Below are 24,455 nucleotides of genomic sequence, written 5' to 3'. Positions count from 1 at the left end.
TATCTTCCGTTTACCAAGTAGTATACCTATATTCATGTAGTGGTTATGTGGAATTAACCGGTTTTGATGTTAATAAAATCTACGCCCTGGACAATATAACCGCATTATGGGATTTCATGGGCATGACAGGGAGGTGGGGTGAGAGAGATGTTGGCAGTGGTAGTGGTGGAGAGATGTGAGTGTCACATTGTGCGCACACTATATGTAATCCTAGCCTGGGGCCAATTTATTTGCCATCATTCCTGAAACTACTGGGAACAAAGCCTTTCTCAAAAGTCACGATGGGGCATATTAACATGGGCGATATCTCCGCTTTAGCGGGACTTTTTCCCGAGAAAGAGGCAATATTTGTATTGCCCTTTTAGCAAGCTATCGCTAACAGCAGTTAGCGACAGATTGTAGGCGATAGCTACAGGTTTGGGGCCTGCTTTGCACGTCAGTTATATTTATCGCTAATGAAATGCAAAGTGGGCGTACCCAACCTGTTAGCGACTGAAAGCAGTCGCTAACACAGCCATCGCCTATTAGCAAGGCAGGCGAAGCGATAAAAAAAGTGCGCTAAGCACGAATATCGCCAAAACCTACCGCCTGCTCGGACCACTTCTTAACCTGTATATCCAATAGGAGGTGGATATTCAGGTTAAGTCCCCATTAGCGATAATGCCTGAATATCGCTGGATTTCCAGCGATATTCACGCATTAAGCCGATATCGCCGGATATTTTGTCGCTTTGGAGATAAACGTTGCTAAGAGCACGTTATCTCTGCGATAATATCCGGCGATAGCCGGGGCTAAAAATAAATGCGCTAAGCACATTTAGCGATAATTATCGCTATTTGTTGCTAATATGCCCCCCAGTTCATTAGATTTAATTACGTATGTTACTAGTTAATGCATTCATGGTATTATATCACACGTCACAATTAAAAGATGCACTATATGCCCATTAAATGTGAAAGTGAATGGAAAAAAACTGTCATTTAAAAGCACCCAAATAAATCAAATATTTAACAAAATCGTTTTTATTTGTCTTGTATGTTTAAATGTCTGACAGCATGACTCTAGGCCAAAAGACCAACACGTATTTTCCACGAGCAGGATGCAGTCACATTAACCTGATAATATGCACATATTAAGGAAACATTAGCAAAAGCAAACGCATCAGCCTCACCCAGGCTCTTTCATGCGTTTCACATGTCCACCGATTTTGAGAGAACTGTGTATAGGTCTTCTCTGGACCTAAGTAAAGATGGGGTCAGTCCTAAATCAATTGGAAGGCCCCTCCACTCCAGAGACGAGGCCCACGGAACAGGTCGATTACTTACCAGTAGGTTTTAGTACTTCGATTACATCAGTCCTTGAGACTTTCAATCACTTCTCACTGGAGCCCTATCACTACCTTTAGTACTGAAAGAATTGTGCATAAGAAGGCAACAAACGAGAGGGAGAGGGAAGCGGGCCTGGATGGCCTGGAGTCAGAATATGAAGATTACAGGTAAATATTGGACCATGACCTCCATTACTCAAAGCCGTCTTTAGTTTTGAGAACAGACCAACCCTATCTTGCATTCTCATGCATTGCAGATCAGAACTAAATAATTCGTAGACACCAAATTGCTACGGTATATTTTACACTACAGAGGACAGGAACAACAAGCATTTGCAATGCAATCAGTCTCGCCTTTGGGACCTTATATGTATTTAGCCGTGCAGCACATTAGCCTGGGAGCTGAAACATCTACTGTTCTTTAACATGGAGGGATACCAGAAACTTCAATGGAAGTGACAAATACAGGCGGCCTTACAAGAGGTGGGAGGCCAAAGTAGGCATGAAAAGGAGTGGGGTGGACACGCAACCTTGAATGGGAAGGTAAAGTGCTGAGACACAGAGGAGGGAATTGGTATGCAGAACTAAAGGAGAGTGCTGGAATTCCAGATATCTATAGCGAAAGTGACCACTTAGATTTGTTTTCTTTAGCCTACACCAATACCATTAATTTGCCCAAGCAGTCATTCATTTACCCCAGTCACGACACCTTTTAATTTACTTGGCTATCTTTTTATTTTATTTTTATTTTTTTTAAGTTCAGAAAAATGTTATTGAAAGAATATGACATAAGCTGACAAAGTAAGACAAAGAAAATAACAAGCAAAAGTATACATCAAGAAAATTAAAGGTATTAATATAAGCTACAAAGAGAAATATCAAAAAGTAAGAATAAATATAAGCAAAATTGGCAACTGGTATGATACAAGGCAATATAAGACGTCCTAAATATACATTGTAATTACAAGAAAAGCTAAAATAATATTAATATGTTTAACAAAGTACAGGAATTCATGGAGGTTTAGGAACTTCTTGTTGTAACGGGGACAAAGTCAGAGAACTCTGAGCACTTAAATAAAAAAATAGTGTAACTGGACTCCACAATTCTTTTAGCTTGGCAGCTAAAGCCAAGGGGTATACAAAAGTCGTATCTAACCTGTGATTATTGCAAACAGCATACCACCAAGCCTGATACGATATTTTGGTAAAATCCTTCCAATTTTTTGTTATTTGCTGAAAGCCACTGCCAACAATAAGTCAATTATTCTAACACTAAAAGTGTAATGATCCCAGATGGGGGAAACACTCCCTAAGAAAATGTGAGATAAAGAGAAAGAGTGATTACAGGAAAATATCTTGTTAATTTGAGACCAAACTTGCCGCCAAAAATTATGAACATGAGGACAACTGAAAAGCATGTGGAAAAGATCTGCACATGGTAAGGAGCAGGAGCAACACTTATCAGAAGTATCTGGGTATTGTTTACTAAGAACTAGTGGTGAAAATAATAAACGGTTATAAATAAAAAATAGTGTTTGAGTAGTATTAGCAGCTCTGGAAGATCTACGAATCTTAAGCCATAATTTGTCCCATAGCTCAATAGGCCAAGAGACTTCTAGGTCTTTTTCCCAGGATTCCTCAGTTGTGGTTTTTCGTGCGAGATGAAGACTGAGTCTGAAGAAAAGAGTAGATTTTTGAAGCTTTAGGTTGTTTAAGAAGTAAAGAACTTAGTGAAGACATATCGGAGGATATGTGATTTGATGGAAGAGGTGCAGCAAGGGAAGCATCGTAGGAAAGTGTGACAATAATGAATATTTAACTCGAAAAGTGGGAGGTAGATTGAAAGAAGTAGCAGCTAATGCAAATGGGATGATCTGATTTTGGTCAAACAATTGATGTACCCAGATAAGGCCACGTGATCTCCAGGATTTCCAAAAGATCGGCTTATTATTAATTAATATAGATGTATTGTGCCAAATAGGTTGATCAAAAAAGGATGAAACGGGAAAGGAAGGAAGGATTTTGGAGGTGTACTTAAGAATAGGAGTAGATAAAGATTGAGGTTTACGAGAAAACATAAGATATTTGTTGAAAGAAAAGGGAGATATAAAAGATTTTTCTAAGGCCAACCTGAGAGGAGAGGATGATGCGGAATCCGTAATCCAGTTCGAGACTTGATTCAATAAAAAGGATTTATGATACAAGGCAAAATTCGGAAAGTTTACCCCACCCTCTCTTTTAGAACGCATTATTTTGGACAAAGACATACGAGACTTTTTATGTCCCCACAAAAAGGAAGATAACATAGAGTTAATTTTCTTGAAACATTTCAAAGGGATAGAAAACGGTATGTTAGATATTGTAAATAGGACAATGGGAGAGAGCATCATCTTGATTGTATCTAATCTCCCCCACCACGATAGATATAGAGGATGCCATTTGCTAGTGAGAGTAGTCAATTTTTGTAAACAGTCATTCATACAGTTAGTAACTGTGCCCAAAAGAGAAGAAGTAAAATGAAGACCCAAATATTTAATAGAGTTAGGGCTCCAAGTAAAGCCCGAAGCAGAGAAATTGTCCTTGAGAGTGAGTTTGGTAAGTGGCAAAATTTCACATTTATATTTGTTTAATTTGTAGCCAGATACTTGTGCAAATGAGTTAACTTCATCCAAAAAAGCAGGGAGGGATGCGTCTGGTTGGGAGAGAAATAATAATACATCATCAGCGTATGCTGTCATCTTAATATCAGAGTCGTGGAAATTAAAACCATGTATATTAGCATTCTGACGGATTCTCAAAAGGAAAGGTTCTAAAGCAAGATTAAATAAAAAAGGTGAAAGTGGGCATCCCTGTCTAACCCCTCTAGTAAGTGAAAAGTAAGAAGATAAGGTATCGTTTGATGAAATTGCTGCTCTGGGGTGGGAATAAAGGAACGAAATCAGGGCGGAAATCTTTGGACCAAAACCAAACCACTTGAGAGTACTAAACAGATATGGCCACTCAACTCGATCAAAAGCTTTCTCTGCATCTAGGGCTATAGCTGCAAGGGGATGAGAGCTATGCGAGGTCTTAGAGAGAATGTCAAAAAACAATCTAGTATTATCTGTTAGCAGTCTACCTTTAACGAAACCGGATTGCTCTTTCCCTAAAAGCTCGGGTAAAAAAGATTCTAAACGCAATGCTAAAGCCTTTGAAAAAATGTTATAATCGATATTTACTAAAGAGATAGGGCGATAGTTTTTACAATGTTGTGGATCTTTACCTGGTTTCGGGATAATGCAAATAAGGGCATCAGAGAAAGAGACAGAAGCGGAACCAGTTTGAAGGAAAGTGGAAAGAAGAGTATGTAATTTGGGAATAAGTAGTTTTGAGAAACAGGAGAAGAATTCAACAGTGAAACCGTCGGGACCTGGAGCTTTACCATGTTTGAGAGAATTAAGAGCTTGAAGGAGATATTTCTGCGTAAGGTCTGATTCCAAAGAGGAAAGGTCTGGAAGAGTGTCAAAAGGAGAGGAAATTTTGGACAAAAATTGGGAAATGTCTTGTTCAGAAGAAGAAGATTTAGACGAATATAATGTTTCATAAAAATGTAAAAACTCCTGTAGGATATCTTCACTTTTGTGATTCAGTCATCCATCACAACTATAGATGGATTTAATATTGACCTTGTTCTGCTTTACCTTTAGATAGTTGGCCAGTAATTTCCCAGCCTTATTCTGTCCACCATAAAACTTGGCGCTAGATTTTAAGAGGAAATTGGAGGCATTGTACGTGGAATCTTTATTAAATTGAATTTTGGTGGCGATAAGATCATTTAAACAATCCTTTGATTTGGAAGTGTAATATAAGTGCTCTAATTGTTTAATTTTAGAAAGGAGGTCATTGGTGGCTTGTTGGGCTTTTTTCCATTTGCGAGAAACATAGTGAATGATGAAATCCCTAGCTGATGCTTTGAAATCCGTGTGATTGAACCAACAATATTCATGAAAAAAGGATGTGAAAGAAGAAACAAACTGTGCATCAAGAAGGAGAGCCTTATTGAAACGCCATTTTTTAATAGAAGTAGACTTTTGTAATACATCTAAAACAATGGAGACTGGGGCATGATCAGAAATTAAGATGGAGCCAATGTCAGAAGAAATAAGGGATTGGGTAAGTTGATGAGAAATAAAAAAATAATCCAAGCGTGATTGAGTTTGATGAGGGGGTGCAAAGAAGGAGTATTCTCGCAAAGTGGGATTGCAGAGTCTCCATGCGTCAGTAAGTTTGTATTGTGTAATGAGTTGTGTAAAAGATTTTTGTGACTTATGAGAAATGTATGTACTGACTGAGTGCCTATCTAAAAATGGGTCAAAAACTTCATTACAGTCACCCACAAGGATGAAATTATCAACGTAATATTGAGTGATAAGCGGTGCAAGGGAGGTCCAAAAAGTGGCGTCTCCAATCGTAGTGTGGTAAATAAATAATTAATTACCGGTACTATTTTTGACTATAATCAATAAACGGTTAGCTCAATAAATAAGAGTCAAGATACGAGGTAGCTAGAGTATACAGGCTTTAATTAAGCATAAAGGACAAGAACAGGACAGCCTGTACGGGAATGGGAAAGATGCGCATCGGGGGCAGGATACAGGCTACAGGGAATAAGGGTAACTTTTAATAACAGTACATTGGTATATATAGTTAAACAAAATACATGGCATTCAATACAGTAGGCGTAGCAGTAGGCGGAGCTTGTAACAGTCGCGAAAGATAAGGCATGACTGATGCAACAAGAAGGCGTGTTCAGGGCGTATACATAGACATGTGATGCAAACGTAACAGAATATGTCATAAACGGGGCGGAAACATGGAGGGGGCTACCTGAGCAGCTGGGACCTCTAACCTAATGGTGCGCGCAAACTGACAATGACGTGTTACTAGGGAGAACTGGGGGCTATGACTTCTGTGCTAGAAGAGGAGACTAAAGTCTGGAGTGTCAGAGCGACACGTACCTAAAGCCTATCTAGTATCTAGTTGTTTAGAGAACATGTTGATAGAATCCAAAAGTTATCAGGGTAAAGGCTAACAGACATTAAGACTGGTGCATACATAATCCTACATGTAGTGCGTGTGCGGGGAATATTCTATGAATATTAATACAGCATTTCTCTTACATGGAGACATAAAGGCTAGACCATGACGGAAACTATTGATGCGATTCAGTAGCCTAGGAATGCAGAGAAGGAGGGCTGGACTGATAACTAGAAACATAACATACTCTTGGCAGACTCGGACGCAGAGCCAGGCCGAGCCGGGCACTGTGAGGCATGAAAGTAAGCTAAAGGTCAGGGATACAGGTGGGGGCTGTATCGCTCCTCGGAGAGGGTTCAGAAAACAGGAGCTGAATCTGAGTCCGAGCCCTTTTGAGGCCTAGAAACGGGGATATTTCAATGAATTAACGTGCACACTGTGAAACGTGGCAACGTAACTTTACATAGGCCTGATATTCGTTGTATTCACGAAAACTGGAAACTGGCATACTAGAGATGGACACGACTATAATTGCGTCTTTAATCGATCAGAAGGGAATACATGCATATCGATCATGCACATATGACATACATGGGGAACACGTAGGCACATATAACATGGCAAAATTTACTTTTCCACATTCCCTCCTTGTGCCCTACGTTTCCATCAGGAAACATCTATATTCATGATACCATCTATCATTTCATACAGCATCATTTGCTCGTCTCGAATTGTCTTGGAACGGGACTTAGAGCGGGACTTAGGACTAGGAATACAAGAGGAAGCACAAATGCCGCAAATCGCAGGGCCACATTGTATACAGAGGCAGCAACTGAATATGATCATTACTGCAATACCTAGGAATGACAATACTTTCCATCCCCAAGCAGATATAATACTCCAGAGCCAACCGGACCATGTCCAGGTGCCTGGATTCTGGTGTAACTGATGGGCAATTTTGTGAAGTCTGGTTATAGCTGAATAAACAGACGGCGCGTTATTAGGAATGAAAATGCAGCAACTAGATCCGATGACTCTACATGCTCCTCCTCTATCGGCCAGTATGACGTCAAGAACGAGACGATTTTGGAGCACGACAAATCTCATAGCAGATTGCTCTTCGGTTAAGTTACCTGGAGCAGAAGTAGTCTCATTCACTACTGCTTCAAGGGTTCTGGTTAATCTACGGATTGACTTACTATTCTGGACAGGGCCTATAAAGAAAAAGAAACCTCTATTGAAATCTGTATACTGTTCTAGAGCAGTTTCAGTTTGATCGACAATTGGGGACTCAATCTCCCTTCTATGTCTGACGTGTACTAGATGTGTGTTTCTGTGATAATCAGATGGGGCTAGAAAAACTGGTGGCAGTAGGAAGGCAATATAACATGTTCCCTCCCAATCGAGGGGCAGACGAACATATGCGGTCTGACCACAAACAAAATAAGAATGACGTGAAGCTTTGAAAATAGATTTCCCACTGTCACTATACTCGACAGTAGTAGTACAATCACTATGTCCTACATGTACGGAACCATTATTTCTGACACATAATTCGCCTTTGACTGGTAGTACTGAAATAGCAGGTAAGTCTGGAGTAGTATCAGACTGAACATTCAGGACCATAAAATTCGAAGAATAATTACCTAAATTGTAAACTTCATTTTCTAGATCTAACCCTGTTCTATGGGAGAGACCTTGCTTGTCTGGAAAACATGTTCTATTCAGAAGGGACATATCATTTGAAGATGACGTTAACATGGACCATGCTCCACACGAACCATTATGTGAAAACGGATAAGGAAAGAGTGGCAGAACTCCCTTCGGTGTCTGGAAAGGGGGGAGTCGACCACACACCCAACAATTGGTAGCATTGCTGGTCTGGTGTGAATAATGCAACATTCTAATGAACGTGTTATTGCGCATAGCAAGACGATAGGATAACTCGTGAGGAGGCAGATCACTAAATGTGTGCTCTACTGTAGCATTAGAAAACTTATTTACATGAGAAATTGGAAAACATAAATGCAATGCATAACTTGTGCAGGTAACCATCAAACTTAGAAACAATAGAAAACTTAGAAAAACGATACATCGGATAGAGTTTTGACTAACTCTCTCACTATGGGGGTCTATCTCATACATGTCAGATACCTGTCTAACCGTTTCACCCGAGGGGGACTTAGACAATTAAACTGGCTGACTTATTTTACTAGACCGGAGTTTTAATTTATACTCCTGCTGCGGAGTTTTCTCTAACAGAGGAACTTTCAAATCGGGATTGAGATTAATGTCTGATTTGGAGTCTGTTTTCAGGCAGTCTTTAGAAATGGAACAGTCTTTGGAATTGTCATTAAAAGTCTTGTTTCGGATTCCGTGAAATTTCTTGATATGCGACAGATGGACCCATCCCTTGCGGCCTTCCAACTTCACGGCCGTACGGGTGGTCAGAAGGACTAGTCGCGGCTCCTTCCAACGAGGCTCCAGCGGATTTGAACGATCAAAGTTCCTGACCAACACGAGGTCGCCTGGAATGACCTCGTGCGGTTTCACTTCAGTATTGTCTGGAAATGCGGCGGCAACCTGTGAACGACAAGAGTGTAGGGCAGACATCAAGGAAGCTAGGTAATCTGTCAACATATTACTGGAAACATCTGTAATACTGCGGGGTCTAGGTGTACCCCACATATTTGGGGGGCGGCCGAATACGACCTCATAAGGGGACAGACCTGATCTGGAGTGTGCGACCATTCTCATGAAGAATAAAGCAACTGGCAGGGCTACTAGCCAGTCTACACCTTTCTCTTTACATGTCTTAGCAATACGTATTTTCAGTGTCTGATTATGTCTCTCTACGAGACCGGCTGATTCTGGATGGCGTACACAATGGAACTTCCACTGGTACCCTAACAAAAGGGAAACATGTCTCATTAGCTCAGATGAGAATGGCTGGCCGTTATCAGAATACACGACCCTAGGGAGTCCATAACGGGGGAAGAATTCACGAACCAACTGCTTGGCAGTGGTCGCTGCTGTGTAATCTGGAACTGGATATGCTTCTGTCCATCTGGACAAAGCGCATACAACTACAAGGACATATTTGAAACCTCGACATCGCTCCATCTGAATATAATCCATCTGGAGGACTTTAAAAGGGTGGTCAGGGGGCTGGAATCCACCTTGTTCCACCGGGACACTTTTACCTGGATTGAACTGGCAACATATCATACAAGTACGGACTTTCTGCTTGGCTGCAGCTCGTAAGTGCTTGTTAAACCAAAGGTTCTGGATACTGTCTAACATAGCTTTTTCTCCTAGATGTGCTGGGCTATGTGCGGTATTGATAATGACTTGAACCATAGAGTCGGGGAGAAACCATGTGGCTTTTCCCTTCGTCAACCATCCCTGATCTGTCTGGACCCCTCCTTGTTCGGACCATTTCTTGATTTCTTCAGGAGTAGCATGTAACTGTATGTCTATGACATCTTGTGTAGGATCCTTAACTGTCATACAAGTAGTCTGTTCTGGAGTGGATGTCTGTGTCTTGTTAACTGGAATGTCTGGTGTCTGTGCTGTAAGCTTGGCTGTTCGATCTGCTAGATCATTACCTTGAGAAATGATATCAGTAACTTTTGTATGTGCTTTGCACTTCATGATAGCAATAGCTGTCGGTAAATGTATTGCATCTAACAGAGCTTGAATGAGGAGACCATGCTGAATCTTGGTTCCATGAGAAGTCATGAAACCTCTCTCCTGCCAGAGCACTCCGAAGTCATGTACAACTCCGAATGCGTAACGTGAATCTGTATATATGTTTACTTTCAGGTTCTTGGCACGTATGCAGGCTTGGGTCAGAGCAACTAGCTCTGCTGCTTGAGCAGACAGGGTGTCAATACGGTGTGTTTCAATAACTTCGGTGTCAGTAGTCACTGCATACGCGGCTACTAGTTCTCCTGTACTAGTTCTCATATATGAACCATCCACATAAAGTGTCAGGTCAGGATCAGGTAATGCAATGTCTGTCAGATCTTGTCTTGGCTTAGTCATAGTGTTAATGACTTCCACACAGTCATGTGTGGCAGGATTTGAAGTAACTGAGGGTAACAGAGTAGCAGGATTTAGAACGTTGCAGCGTCTGATTTCTATGTGTGGCTGGAACAGTGTCAGTTCATAACCTGTTAAACGTGCAATGGTCAAGTGCTGAGTCTGTGTTCGGTTTAAAAGAACTTCCACGGAGTGTGGAACTTGTACTGTCAGGGAATGTCCTAATACTATGGAATCACTTTGTCTGATTGCTAGAGCTGTGGCTGCAACTGACTTAAGGCACGCAGGCAGAGCCTGGGCTACTGGATCTAATGTGCTCGAAAAATAAGCACAAGGCTTGTATTGTCCGGCTTGATCTTGTGTAAGAACAGATAATGCAGTACCATCACGTTCTGTGACAAAAAGTGTAAAAGGCTTACTGTAGTTCGGTGTAGCTAGGACAGGTGCTTGGCATAAAGCTGTCTTTAACTCATTAAAACTAAGTGTATGTTCAGATGTCCAAGGGAGAACAGTCGATACGGCTGCCTCCTTTGTCGTTAACTGTATCAGTGGCTTTGCTAGAAATGCATACTGAGGAATCCATTGTCTACAGTAAGAAGTAAGGCCAATAAAAGCACGTACCTCCTTCTGTGTCTTGGGCTGTGGAAGACTCGCTATCAACTGGATACGGTCTGGTGTCAGCTTCCTACCCCACTTGGACAGCAAGTGGCCTAAGTAGATCACTTGCTGGACACAGAACTGGAGCTTTGAAGGGGACACCTTGTGCCCCATCTCGGCTAGGAAATACAGAACTGTAAGTGACGCTCGCTCGCAATCACGTTCAGAACGGGCTGTGATCAGTAGATCATCGACATACTGGAGCAGGGCAGTGTCAGTTGGCATGTGAATATTGTCTAGTTGTCTTTTAAGTGCTTGACTGTAAATGCTAGGACTTTCTGTGAAACCTTGAGGAGCTCGTGTGAATTTATAGCTCCTTCCATTTAAACAAAAACCGAAAAGGTACTGGCTATCTGGATGAATCGGAACACTGAAAAATGCATTCTTGAGGTCTATTACAGTAAAAAATGTAGCTTCAGAATCAATAGTTGTCAATAGAGATGAAATATCTGGGACTACTGGATACTGGGGTATGATACATTTATTAATTTCTCGAAGGTCAATCACTAATCGATATACTGGGGGTGCATTTGGATCAGTACGTTTCATGACTGGAATGATAGGAGAATTACATACATTGGAGTCAGTTTCTACAACTACTCCTTGAGCAATGAGCTCGTCAATAATTTTGGATAGGGCTGCTACAGCCTCAGGTGGCAATCTGTACTGTCTGATTCGTGGCAGGACTATACCTTGCTTGAGAGTCACACGATGGGGTGTGATTTGCATAAAACCTACATCAGTTGGACCTTGCGCCCATAAATGCTGCGGAACATTTGACAATCTTGGATCAAAATCTCGTAATACATAGTGACCTTTAAAGTCTCTTAAAAACATACGTATTCCTTCTGGGGAACAGCAAATAACTGCACCTAATTCTTTCAATGTTTTAATACCTAACAAATTTTCTGGACATGATTTCGTTAGTAATAAATCAGTAGTTCGGGACAATGGACCAACTTCTAGAGTAACTGGCTTTGATATCTCGTTTACAATAGGCTTTCCTGAAAATCCAAGGGAAACATTTCTAGAGCCTGAGAGCGGAGCCCCTGGAACCTCGTCATGACTGATAGTAGTCCTACTTGCCCCTGTATCAATCAAAAACTTTCTGTCTTTCCCTAATACTTGACTGTGTACATAGGGACCCTCTTGATCTACCGGTATCTCGATGAGAGGCAAGCCTACCTCCCTCTCTAGGCTGTTTCATGAATACGGTTGATAATCTGGATACTCGGACTGTGCATACTGGTACATCTGCTGTGTAACATGCTGTGTTGCAGCAATAGGCTGCGGTGCTGGAACTGTCTGTTGTGCATTCTGTGGTGACTGAGAAGTCTGTGAAACTTGTTCTTGTCTAGGCGGACGTGGTCTTTCTTTAGTCTTACCAGTAGCTATGTTGTGTTTCAGAACTGCACACTTGTTTATAAAATGACCTGGCTGTTTACAATAATTGCATGTCCCTTTAACGGGAGCTGCAGGATGACTGGCTTGATTCGGACCCCTCTTCTGACTGTCTTGCGGAACAGATTGTGCAACTAGTACTTTCATTTTCGTGTCTTTCATACGTCTCCTTTCGTGTTCTTGCTCTACCCTGATTCTATTCTGGTGATACTGGAGCATCTGTAACATCTGGGACGGGGTACTAGCTTGCCAAGTACTTTCGACTTTCAAAACTCGATTTTTAACTTGTGGACTTGAATTCTCGACTAGTTTAGTAACAAAAAGATGAGGGTATGACTCGCTACCTGTCTTCAAACCACTGTTGATAATAAAACATTTCTCGAATCTAGAATAAAAATCACTAGTATCTTCATCTTGTTTCTGTTTACATGCTGAAATTGCATCCCAATCTTCCTTTTTCGTGGCTAATAACCTAGGCAAAACCTGAATCAATAACTCGGGTAATTCTTTGCATTTCTCTCCAAGACCGGTACCTGGTACTCGTATCTTATCTTCAGCTTCTAAAGCTGTCCAATCAATCTTTTTCTCTCCCACCTCCCATTCTTTTTCCTTGAGTTTTTCATATACCCCTGCGGGCAACAGGACCTTTAACATTTTAATAATATCTGGATACGTGTATTCTCCCATACGGAGCATGTCTTTTAGTTCTCGATGGAACCCTGCTGGATCTTTGTCGTGACAGGGAATTCATTTCTTCATCTCTAAGAGTTCCATCTTTGTGACAGGGGTGTAAACAAATACTCGTTGCATTTCACCATCCGGTGTCCTAACTGGATGTACTTCTCGTAACGGATGCTGTCTATCTATGTAAAATGGTTTACTTTCTGGAGGTGAAACGTGAACAAAATGCGGGTTCAGAAACGTTCTATATTTGTGGCGCTGTTCTAGAATGACACTAATTAAATCTGTACCTAAACCTTTCCATTTATACTGGAGTAACTCGTTCAGAATATCATGTAACGGACCTGGATCAGAATGTTGACCCTCATACAATGTAATGAGGTGCTGGATCATATACATACCCACCAGTCGCTGCTCGGCTGGGGGCAGTTTCAGAAACATTTGTGCCACTATTTCGTCTGGAAAAGTGGTAGAATCAGTAATCCATCGGACTGCTGATCGGGCTAGTTCTTGTTCATGCATGGTACTAAGTTCACTATAACCGATTCGTGATTTCAGAATGTGATCGGTAACTTGAAATACTTGTTCTAGAGAACCTTGTTCTGGTGCTGGATGATGAAAGACTTTCTTGTGTTCTAGGCGTAAATGTCGGTCTGGAAATCTAGATTTACCTACATACGCTATTCTGGCGGTATTCTCGTCTTCTACTTCTTCAGTATCAGAGTTACTTTCTTTCTCACTTACTTGTGCTGCTTTACGATTTTCGTGCAACCTTATTATTTCCTTACGTATTTTCTTGTACATACTCTCTATACTACTGAGGGTCTTGTGTCTACCCTCGGCTATATTATCACTCCACCTGGTCAGAACTTTCATTTCGGTCGGATCTTTAGTCGGATAATCTTGTTCCCTTATTAAACAATTGATTAGAAACTTTAATAGCATGAGCTGGGTCTCAGCTTTCCTTAAAGACATGATTTCGCCAATACTTTCTGGATCTTCTCCTGTACGGATGAAACGATACATTCTGTCTAGATCTTCTTTCATATTCGGCAGGGTGTCCAAATACTCAGTCACCCGTCTTACACGCAATGAATATAAAACCATATTATCATCGCCTGGGACTGGATCATAACAGCATTCGGTAAGAGCTCGTCTGATTTCTGCGACGGACTGATATTTGGGCGTACGTTGTAACGCACGTTCATGTAACTCGACTAACGTTATACGTTTGTTTGGCGGCGGGGTGCCAGGAGGACCTCCTCCCGCGGCCCCTAAACTGGAATCGTCGACTGATACTCTTCGTGCTGGTAGAGTGACTGATGTAGCGGGAACTTGTATTATGGGCTGGACCGGGGGTACGGTAACAGGTACTGTAACAGGTGCCCCGGTGGCTGGAGGAACAGGAATTACATTATTTACAGGAGCTGGCGGAGCAGGATTCGCATATTCTGGGACTGTGTCGTCCAAATAGGACGAGAGAAAAATATCAGCTGCGGTCGGTTTGTGACGTAGCTTAATCGGAACCAATGGCGGCGGAAAATTACATGGTGCTTCCGGGGTTGCTTTTGGCAAGCCCTCGGCAAGAAGAGGATACATACCCTTAATGAGGGCATTTCTCTGTCTGTCTGACTGTTCGGCTTTAACTCGTTCACCTACTTCGATTAATTCCCTTTCTTGGGCTCTTTCGGAAGATTCCCTACTTAATTCTGACTTTCTGATTTCTTTTTCGGTTCTTTTGTGAGATTCTTTGCGCCATAACTCGATGGCATCTTTCTGGGACTGTCTGGCTTTCTTTTTCCATAATGCTACTTCTACTCGCATGATGCACTCGGCATCCCACGTACCTAATACGGGCCATCTATACTTTTCCTCTAATTGTTTGGTGTACTCCACCCATAAATCTAGATATAATATGGCACTTATGCCATGCTTTTGATACATGAAATGACCTGGACTGTCCCTAGGCGGGACAGGAACTGCTTCTTCGAGCAGACCTTTTCTAGTCTTTAACTGACGTAACTTGGAGAACAAAGGCATAACTAGACTGGAGTCTGGACACAATACAATACACAATGAACACAATAATAACTGCAATACGAATCATTCATACCACGACATTGAAAACACATGGAATAACATTTAGAATAACAGTTTGGACAAAATACTACCTGGAATACTGAAAACAGAACACATGATTTTCTCGAGAACAGAACTTACTAGAATGACTGGATGCACTGCTAAAACAGTACGAAACTTACCGGTCCCATAAAGAGACACGTCAGGACCCGCATCCACCTAAGTGGACACTTCGTGTTGGATCTGTGTACCCAAACCCACGGACCAGAGACAAATCAATTGACCCTGTCTAGATACTACCCCAGCAACGGTACTCACCGGGCAGCAAGAACGGAAGGCCTCGGACTGGACTGGACTGCTACGATGACGGACGGACGAACTTCGGACTTCAGTTACAGGTGGGCCTCCGGATACCTCGGACCTTGGACTCTCGGCTTGGGCTCTGGTCGGGACTCGCCGCGTTCCTCCACCGCCTCGTCTGGACGCTGGACCGCAACCTCCGTCTCCTCCGTGGGCCTGAGGGATACTTGAAGCAGAAATATCTGCACGTGCACGGTATGGTTCCGTCACGGCTGCAGAGGATCAGGGGGCCTGCGTGGCTTCTCCGGCGCGTGGGGAAAGGGCAAGTCCCTATTCGGGCGCCATTATGTGGTAAATAAATAATTAATTACCGGTACTATTTTTGACTATAATCAATAAACGGTTAGCTCAATAAATAAGAGTCAAGATACGAGGTAGCTAGAGTATACAGGCTTTAATTAAGCATAAAGGACAAGAACAGGACAGCCTGTACGGGAATGGGAAAGATGCGCATCGGGCGCAGGATACAGGCTACAGGGAATAAGGGTAACTTTTAATAACAGTACATTGGTATATATAGTTAAACAAAATACATGGCATTCAATACAGTAGGCGTAGCAGTAGGCGGAGCTTGTAACAGTCGCGAAAGATAAGGCATGACTAATGCAACAAGAAGGCGTGTTCAGGGCGTATACATAGACATGTGATGCAAACGTAACAGAATATGTCATAAACGGGGCGGAAACATGGAGGGGGCTACCTGAGCAGCTGGGACCTCTAACCTAATGGTGCGCGCAAACTGACAATGACGTGTTACTAGGGAGAACTGGGGGCTATGACTTCTGTGCTAGAAGAGGAGACTAAAGTCTGGAGTGTCAGAGCGACACGTACCTAAAGCCTATCTAGTATCTAGTTGTTTAGAGAACATGTTGATAGAATCCAAAAGTTATCAGGGTAAAGGCTAACAGACATTAAGACTGGTGCATACATAATCCTACATGTAGTGCGTGTGCGGGGAATATTCTATGAATATTAATACAGCATTTCTCTTACATGGAGACATAAAGGCTAGACCATGACGGAAACTATTGATGCGATTCAGTAGCTTAGGAATGCAGAGAAGGAGGGCTGGACTGATAACTAGAAACATAACATACTCTTGGCAGACTCGGACGCAGAGCCAGGCCGAGCCGGGCACTGTGAGGCATGAAAGTAAGCTAAAGGTCAGGGATACAGGTGGGGGCTGTATCGCTCCTCGGAGAGGGTTCAGAAAACAGGAGGTGAATCTGAGTCCGGGCCCTTTTGAGGCCTAGAAACGGGGATATTTCAATGAATTAACGTGCACACTGTGAAACGTGGCAACGTAACTTTACATAGGCCTGATATTCGTTGTATTCACGAAAACTGGAAACTGGCATACTAGAGATGGACACGACTATAATTGCGTCTTTAATCGATCAGAAGGGAATACATGCATATCGATCATGCACATATGACATAACATGGGGAACACGTAGGCACATATAACATGGCAAAATTTACTTTTCCACAGTAGGAGCATAAACATTTAAAATAGAAATAGGGACGTTATATAGAGTGAGATTCACTAGCACCCATCTACCTGAAGTGTCTGCAGAATGCGTTACTACTTTAATTGGAAGAGATTTTCTAAACAAAATCAAGACTCCATTACGCTTACCATCACCTGGGGAAAAATAAACGTCCCCCACCCAACCCCTCTTCAATTTAGCAGACTCATCAGCCGACAAATGTGATTCCTGTATACAAGCTATATCTGCGTTGAGCTTGGCCAAGTGGGATAATACTCTCTGGGCCAGATGCATCAAGGGGTTTTGCCCATTCTGCGTCTATGGGAAAATGTGTTGATGCATATGGCCCTCTGTCTTTTGATTGGTGAATGTAAACCTCTAACATTCCAAGACAATATTTTCAAAGGCATAACATATTTTCAGAAAAGCATATCAAAAAACCAGTTGAGGGACACTTATGAAGCAGAAAAGTAATTAAGGCATATAGGCATATTAAGGAGAAACACCAGAAGTGAAAGAGAAGAAATGCATTAGAAATAGCATAGTAAAAGTCATTTAAATAATGGCTGAAAAAGTTAAGAAGAAAAAAGAAAAAGTATAGGAAAGAAGTCAGCGAAACAGAAGGAAAATGAGAAAACTGAATCAATAAAGCGATAAATAGAGCAATAGAAGGAAGTCAAATGTAAGACGAATAGGAAGATAATAAGAAAGAAGTTGAGAACTGTAGGAACATGAGAAGAGGAAGGAAAGAAATGAAAGAAATATGAGAAAACAAAAATAGAATAATGAGAAGAATGAACAACTTACATATTGATGAGAACATACAAAAGGGGGGAGGGAGGACGAAGGCCACATAGAACATTGACGGGTCCTAAGCTCCAAAGGAAGGCAGGGAGGGAAGACGACCGCAACGGACTCCAAGAACATAGGGATGGGATACAACGTGAAGGAAGAGAATCTGTGCAAAAGGGAAAAAAGAGTAAAGCTTAACATTGGGAATATAAAAATAGTACAAGCAAACAATTAGCGAATGAGGCTAGATATAACAATCTTAAAGAACAATAAAACAGAAAACATATCAAGAATGCAATATTATAATGTCAACATGAAAAGATAATCATTTTGATCTTGATGAAGCACTGGTATCCATTGTAGCAGTACTATGGGAGTAGAGGAAACTTTTAAGCTTTAGTGGATCATCGTAAGTAGTAGTTTTGTTATTGAAAGTCACTCTGAAAAGACACGGATGGAATAGCCCATATTGTGCTCCCATAGAACGCAGCTGTGGTCTAAGTGAAAGAAATTCTTTACGGCGGTCGGCAATTGCTTTTGCATAATCCTGTGAGAAGAAAAGAGTTTTTCCAGACCAGGTGATTCGAGGCATGGCTCTGGCTGCTGATAAAACTGTAAGGAGATCCGTATATTCAAGGAAATAAATGATGACACCTCTTGGCCTTTAGACAGTGGAATTAGATAGCCCAGCAGGAGGAGGACCTAAGCGATGAGCTCTTTGTATGTTGAGGTTAGTGCTCTCAGGCAAGTGAAGAATTTTCGGCAAGAAGGATTTGAAAAAAGAAAGGGCATCAGAGCCTTCTGAATTTTCCACAAGGCCATAAATGCGGAGGTTGTTTCTCCTGTTCCTGTTTTCCAAATTTTCAATTTGTTTGTGGAGTGCTGTCACTTGTACACAAAGCGGATCAACTTTGGAAACAGAAGAAGTGAGAGCATCGATGTTTTGTTCCAGAAGAGTAACACGTTCGTCAACATTTGACCATTTGTGAGATAACAGCTGAAGAGTAGATTTAGTTTCCTCAATGAAGGGGCGCAGGGCCCTAATTTCCTCCAAAATAATGTCCATTGTCACTGAAGAATTCTGTTTGGGAGGAGAAGGTGGATCCTTTTTTAGCCTTTTAGTAGAACCTTTAGTAGCTCCAACCAGTAGCGGGGCTGAAGACGAGGAGGAGCTTTTAGAAGATGTGTCGAGAGAGTCATCCATCGTAAGACACTGATATCGAGAACTGGTATGAAGGAGAAATTTACGTGGAACTGGAGAAGGCTGACGAAGATCCTTAGGCAATCTACCCATGAAATGAATGAATGAGTACAGAAGTATAGAGAAAAATTAATAAGCGCAATCGCAGTCAACTAGCAAATACATAATAGGAATGCGACCAAATGAGACTGTCTAATATAGATGAAAGCAGCATATGAATCGATCATGACATCAAACAATGACACCCAGGAACCAAGGTAAAGATGCTACCAAACCAGAAGGTAGTAAATTCAAAAATAACTTCTGCAACGAAGAAGTAGCAGGTCACAAACGGCACAAAAAAAAACGAATATCCTCAAAACATAGGTAACATTGTAGGTGAGCAATGACAAAACATCTTAATACTGTAAAATAGAATTGGTATAAAATGAACCATGAATAGAAACCATTTAAATGTGAACCACATTGAAAGATCAATTAAAGAAATGCTAGCTGGAAAAAATAAGGGAAGCACTTCACCAAAAATGCATATAGTGAAACAAGTTATTGTGTGAAGTTTACAAAAACATTAGGGTAAAAACATTTGTATGCCTAACCTCAAGACCCAATACGCACTATATTATAGCACCAATCTGACCACTTTGACAAAAAAGTTACTTACAGTCGCATGAATGTATATTAGTATGAGCACTATTAATAAGAAGCAAATGTAGAGCAAGCATTTAGTTCATGAGAAGGTACAACCTTACAAGAATTGGATGATACACTGCATCAACTTGAAGAGAACACGCTTGCAAAAACTTTTCAAAATTATGATATAAGTGCCAGTGGTACAGAGTCAGTGAATTCAAACATAGAATATACACATAGTTAGATGAACGTAGAGCATGACAAAACACTTTGTCTAAATATATAATAGCAATACCCAGGCAGAGCTATAGAAAAATTAGTCAAACATGCATGAAGTGGAAAAAAGCAGCAAAGATATACAGTATCTATATCTAAACAAAATAATATAAAAATGAGATAAACATGCATGAAATGGAAAAAACGCCAAAGATATAGAGCCACGGCAAAAGAAAACAATGCATGACGCAGCTTCTAGTAAATATGGAAAAAACAGTCCTGTCAACTGAAGGTCGCTTAGGCAGGAGACGTGATGTTAGCGCCACCCAGAAGTGAAGAAAGTCATGAGGTGTCAAAATATGAAGAATGACACCAGGGGTATGCACCAATTGAAAATTAATAACAGAGAGTCTGCTGCGGCAAGTGTTAATAACGATGTGCCCAGCAAAGCGTCTCCAAAGGAATAAGGTAGCGCATGGAGATAGAGAATATTAATGAACTCACTGGCGTCTACAGCAACATGTGAAGAGCCGCACTGGAGTATAAGCTTTTGTGGGGACAAAACTAGAAATGGCGGGAACAGCCCATGAGTAGAGTCATTGCAAGTAAATTACCCCATTGCGCAGGCACCTCGAAGAGAAACCTCAAGGGAGGGCACAGGAGTGAGGAGAAAACAGCAATGAACAAACGCGTAGCACAGCACACGTGAAAACCAAGTTGCCGCTTAGAGCAAAGCTCCGTCAGCGGGACAATGAAAAGGGCGGCCGCGCCCTCACGGACCTACGCGTCACTCACTTCTGGCATAATGTACGTGCTGCTGCTTCAAAAGTTCCTGAAACGAGAGCTAGTCAAGTCAGCAAGGCTTCCCACAGCCTTTCCCGCAATGGGGCCGCAGAACACGAAGGAAGGAGTCACGCCAGGCCGCCTCTCATCCCCGCCTCCCGGGAGAGCTACGGGAACACCGCCATCTTCCGCGGGCGCAAGCCACGCCCCTACTTGGCTATCTTTTAAAGTACCTTAACATCTCCTTTCCGCCCCAGCACCTTTGACTGAACCCCACTAAGGAGCCCCTAATCTTCTAATTCAGCCCTCCCTAAAACTCTTAACCGACACTAAGTTGCCTGACATGCGGCAGCATCTCTTATCTCTCAGCATTCCTGTAAACTGAAAGTTATTTTAATTATGCAGAATTTAAATGCAGAATTAATCTTCTCATGTAATACTGTATGATCTTGCAGAATCTTTTCGTAACTCCTCAAGCTTACTTTACAAGGAATTAAACTAGTTACGTCCACCCCTAATTCCACGCTTCTCTTGCAGTCTTGAAATACAGTTACCGGAGTGCATCCTCACTTATAATTTATGATGTAGAAATTATTATTGGCAGCAAATTGTGCACTTTGTGCCACATTCTATGTGCCATACATGCCACATAGCAGTAGAGTAGGACCTTTATGCCACCCTCCGCCAAATCAACAGTATATTGCAAAAGATTAAATGTTTTGTGCATTAGAAACCTATATCAAGCATGGCACATGCCAAAGACGACTGGCTTGGTGCATCTGTGCATTTTCACAACCATAGAGGTACGTACTCAGGAGCATATTATCAAGGATCGTGTTAAAATGATCGCAGTTTTATCGGCAGGAAACTGCTTCTTGTGTTAACATGGGCTACTATGGGAATTAACAAGGGCATATTATCAAGCCCATTATCATTGTTTGATCTGCGATAATTTTAACACCGGTCCTTGATAATATGCCCCTCAGTCTCTCTGTCTAATACACCAGCAGGACACAACATTTGCTAGTGCATTGTTTACTAACCAGATTAAGGTCTTGATTTTGAGCTTGGTGTGTGAAAATACCTAGTCTTCCAAACTGAGAGTAAGCTCATTCTGTTAGGAGTTGGGTGGACCGCCATGTACCTGATGGAAGCACCCGGGCTGGCTTTGCCTTCGGAAGTCCTACCCTGAAGGCATGATGGAGCTTGGTCATTAATGTAAATGCATCAACCTGTTTTAGAGTGGACCCTGGTGGCCTTAATTGAAAAAAAATTTTTAAAACACCCTATGAAAAAACACCCATAGCATCAGGGCTGTTTATATTTTGTTTTTCAAAAGTATTCCCGAGTTAATTTTTGAAAAACAAAAAGGTTTGGTGAGCGACTAACTAATACAGGATTCTCCAAAGTCAGTCCTGAAGGGCCGGAACCATGCCCGATTTTTAAGATAACTAAATTTTTCTAAATAGGGATATGCTAAAAATCTGGCATGAAACTGGCCCTCCAGGACTGACTTTGGAGAACTCTGATCTAAGACATGGAGGCTGCCAGCTAAACTCCCCTTGCGTTCACAGGAGCCACCAGGGCAGCAGCTCCTGTGAAGGCACAGAGATCACTGCAAGGCTGGTGGTTAGCCTGCGTTATGGTGGGTAGTAGTGCATCAGAGTGGAGGATGTAATGTCCTCAGCCACCCTTGCCAATGACAGGCCATAAGAGTTGTCAATATGAACACTTTAGCATGACCACACTTACTCATGCATGGAAACACGGCAACTGAAAAAAGAAAAGAAGCTGTGATTTATCCATGACTGCAAATATAATAGGCATTGCATCATATTGCTATGTGTAACCCCAGCATGCCAACATTACTCCATGGATGCCCACAATATGCCAGTAATGACTTCAGTATTCCAGGCCCAGCATTTTGCCAGTTTTGGACACCATCATCCCATAGAGGTCCATACTCGGTATACACAGAAACTCACACATCTGAATGGACAGGTGCACACAGGCATCCATGCACACATGCACGTGTCTATGCACGCGAGCACCCCACGAGCACCGAACACGTTGCCATAGAGATCTGCAGTGAGAGCCCCTTTCGATGTCTCATCTCTCCCGCATGATGGTCTGCGTGACTCAGGGTTCTGGTTCCACCCCGCATGGCAAGCCTTTCATCCCACTAAGAGTAAGATCACCTGCACAGAGCCTCATTGGAGCCCCGCCTTTCATCCCAATAAGAGTACGATCACCAGCTCAGAGCCTCATTGGAACCCCGCCTTTCATCCCACTAAGAGTAAGATCACCTGCACAGAGCCTCATTGGAGCCCCGTCTTTCATCCCAATAAGAGTACGATCACCAGCTCAGAGCCTCATTGGAACCCCGCCTTTCATCCCACTAAGAGTAAGATCACCTGCGCAGAGCCTCATTGGAGCCCCGCCTTTCACCCCACTAGAGTAAGATCACCAGCAAGGAGCCTCATTGGAGCCCCGCCTTTCACCCCACTAAGAGTAAGATCACCAGCACAGAGCCTCATTGGAGCCCCGCCTTTCACCCCACTAAGAGTAAGATCACCAGCACAGAGCCTCATTGGAGCCCCGCCTTTCATCCCAGTAAGAGTAAGATCACCAGCACAGAGCCTCATTGGAGCCCCGCCTTTCATCCCACTAAGAGTAAGATCACCTGCACAGAGCCTCATTGGAGCCCCGCCTTTCACCCCACTAGAGTAAGATCACCAGCACAGAGCCTCATTGGAGCCCCGCCTTTCACCCCACTAAGAGTAAGATCACCAGCACAGAGCCTCATTGGAGCCCCGCCTTTCACCCCACTAGAGTAAGATCCCCAGCACAGAGCCTCATTGGAGCCCCGCCTTTCATCCCACTAAGAGTAAGATCACCAGCACAGAGCCTCATTGGAGCCCCGCCTTTCACCCCACTAGAGTAAGATCACCAGCACAGAGCCTCATTGGAGCCCCGCCTTTCATCCCACTAAGAGTAAGGTCCCCAGCACAGAGCCTCATTGGAGCCCCGCCTTTCACCCCACTAGAGTAAGATCACCAGCACAGAGCCTCATTGGAGCCCCGCCTTTCATCCCAGTAAGAGTAATATCACCAGCACAGAGCCTCATTGGAACCCCGCCTTTCATCCCAGTAAGAGTAAGATCACCAGCACAGAGCCTCATTGGAGCCCCGCCTTTCATCCCAGTAGAGTAAGATCACCAGCACAGAGCCTCATTGGAACCCCGCCTTTCATCCCAGTAGAGTAAGATCACCAGCACAGAGCCTCATTGGAGCCCCGCCTTTCACCCCACTAGAGTAAGATCACCAGCACAGAGTCTCATTGGAGCCCCGCCTTTCACCCCAGTAGAGTAAGATCACCAGCACAGAGCCTCATTGGAGCCCCGCCTTTCATCCCAGTAAGAGTAAGATCACCAGCTCAGAGCCTCATTGGAGCCCCGCCTTTCATCCCGGTAAGAGTAAGATCACCAGCACAGAGCCTCATTGGAGCCCCGCCTTTCATCCCACTAGAGTAAGATCACCAGCACAGAGCCTCATTGGAGCCTCGCCTTTCATCCCACGAGAGTAAGATCACCAGCACAGAGCCTCATTTTAGCCCCGCCTTTCATCCCACTAGAGTAAGATCACCAGCACAGAGCCTCATTGGAGCCCCGCCTTTCATCCCACTAGAGTAAGATCACCAGCAGAGAGCCTCATTGGAGCCCCGCCTTTCATCCCACTAGAGTGAGATCACCAGCACAGAGCCTCATTGGAGCCCCGCC

General features: G+C 42.7%; 1 long non-coding RNA gene across 2 annotated transcripts in view; it reads right to left on the bottom strand.

The window, feature by feature from the left end:
* Window positions 1-20,854, bottom strand: part of LOC144754124 (uncharacterized) — a 246,374-nt gene extending 225,520 nt beyond the window's left edge. For both annotated transcript variants that reach the window (XR_013594667.1, XR_013594666.1), the window contains exons 1-2: window positions 20,690-20,854; window positions 17,863-18,013 (exon numbers count right to left, since the gene is read on the bottom strand). This is a non-coding gene — a long non-coding RNA (uncharacterized LOC144754124). The remainder of the gene's footprint in view (window positions 1-17,862; window positions 18,014-20,689) is intronic.
* Window positions 20,855-24,455: the final 3,601 nt, after the last annotated feature.

This window comes from Lissotriton helveticus, chromosome 5_1 (genome assembly GCF_964261635.1).
Source record: "Lissotriton helveticus chromosome 5_1, aLisHel1.1, whole genome shotgun sequence".
NCBI classification, from domain to species: Eukaryota; Metazoa; Chordata; class Amphibia; order Caudata; family Salamandridae; genus Lissotriton; species Lissotriton helveticus.
The sequence above is the reverse complement of the archived record's forward strand: the minus strand, read 5'-3'. Positions and strand labels throughout refer to the sequence as shown.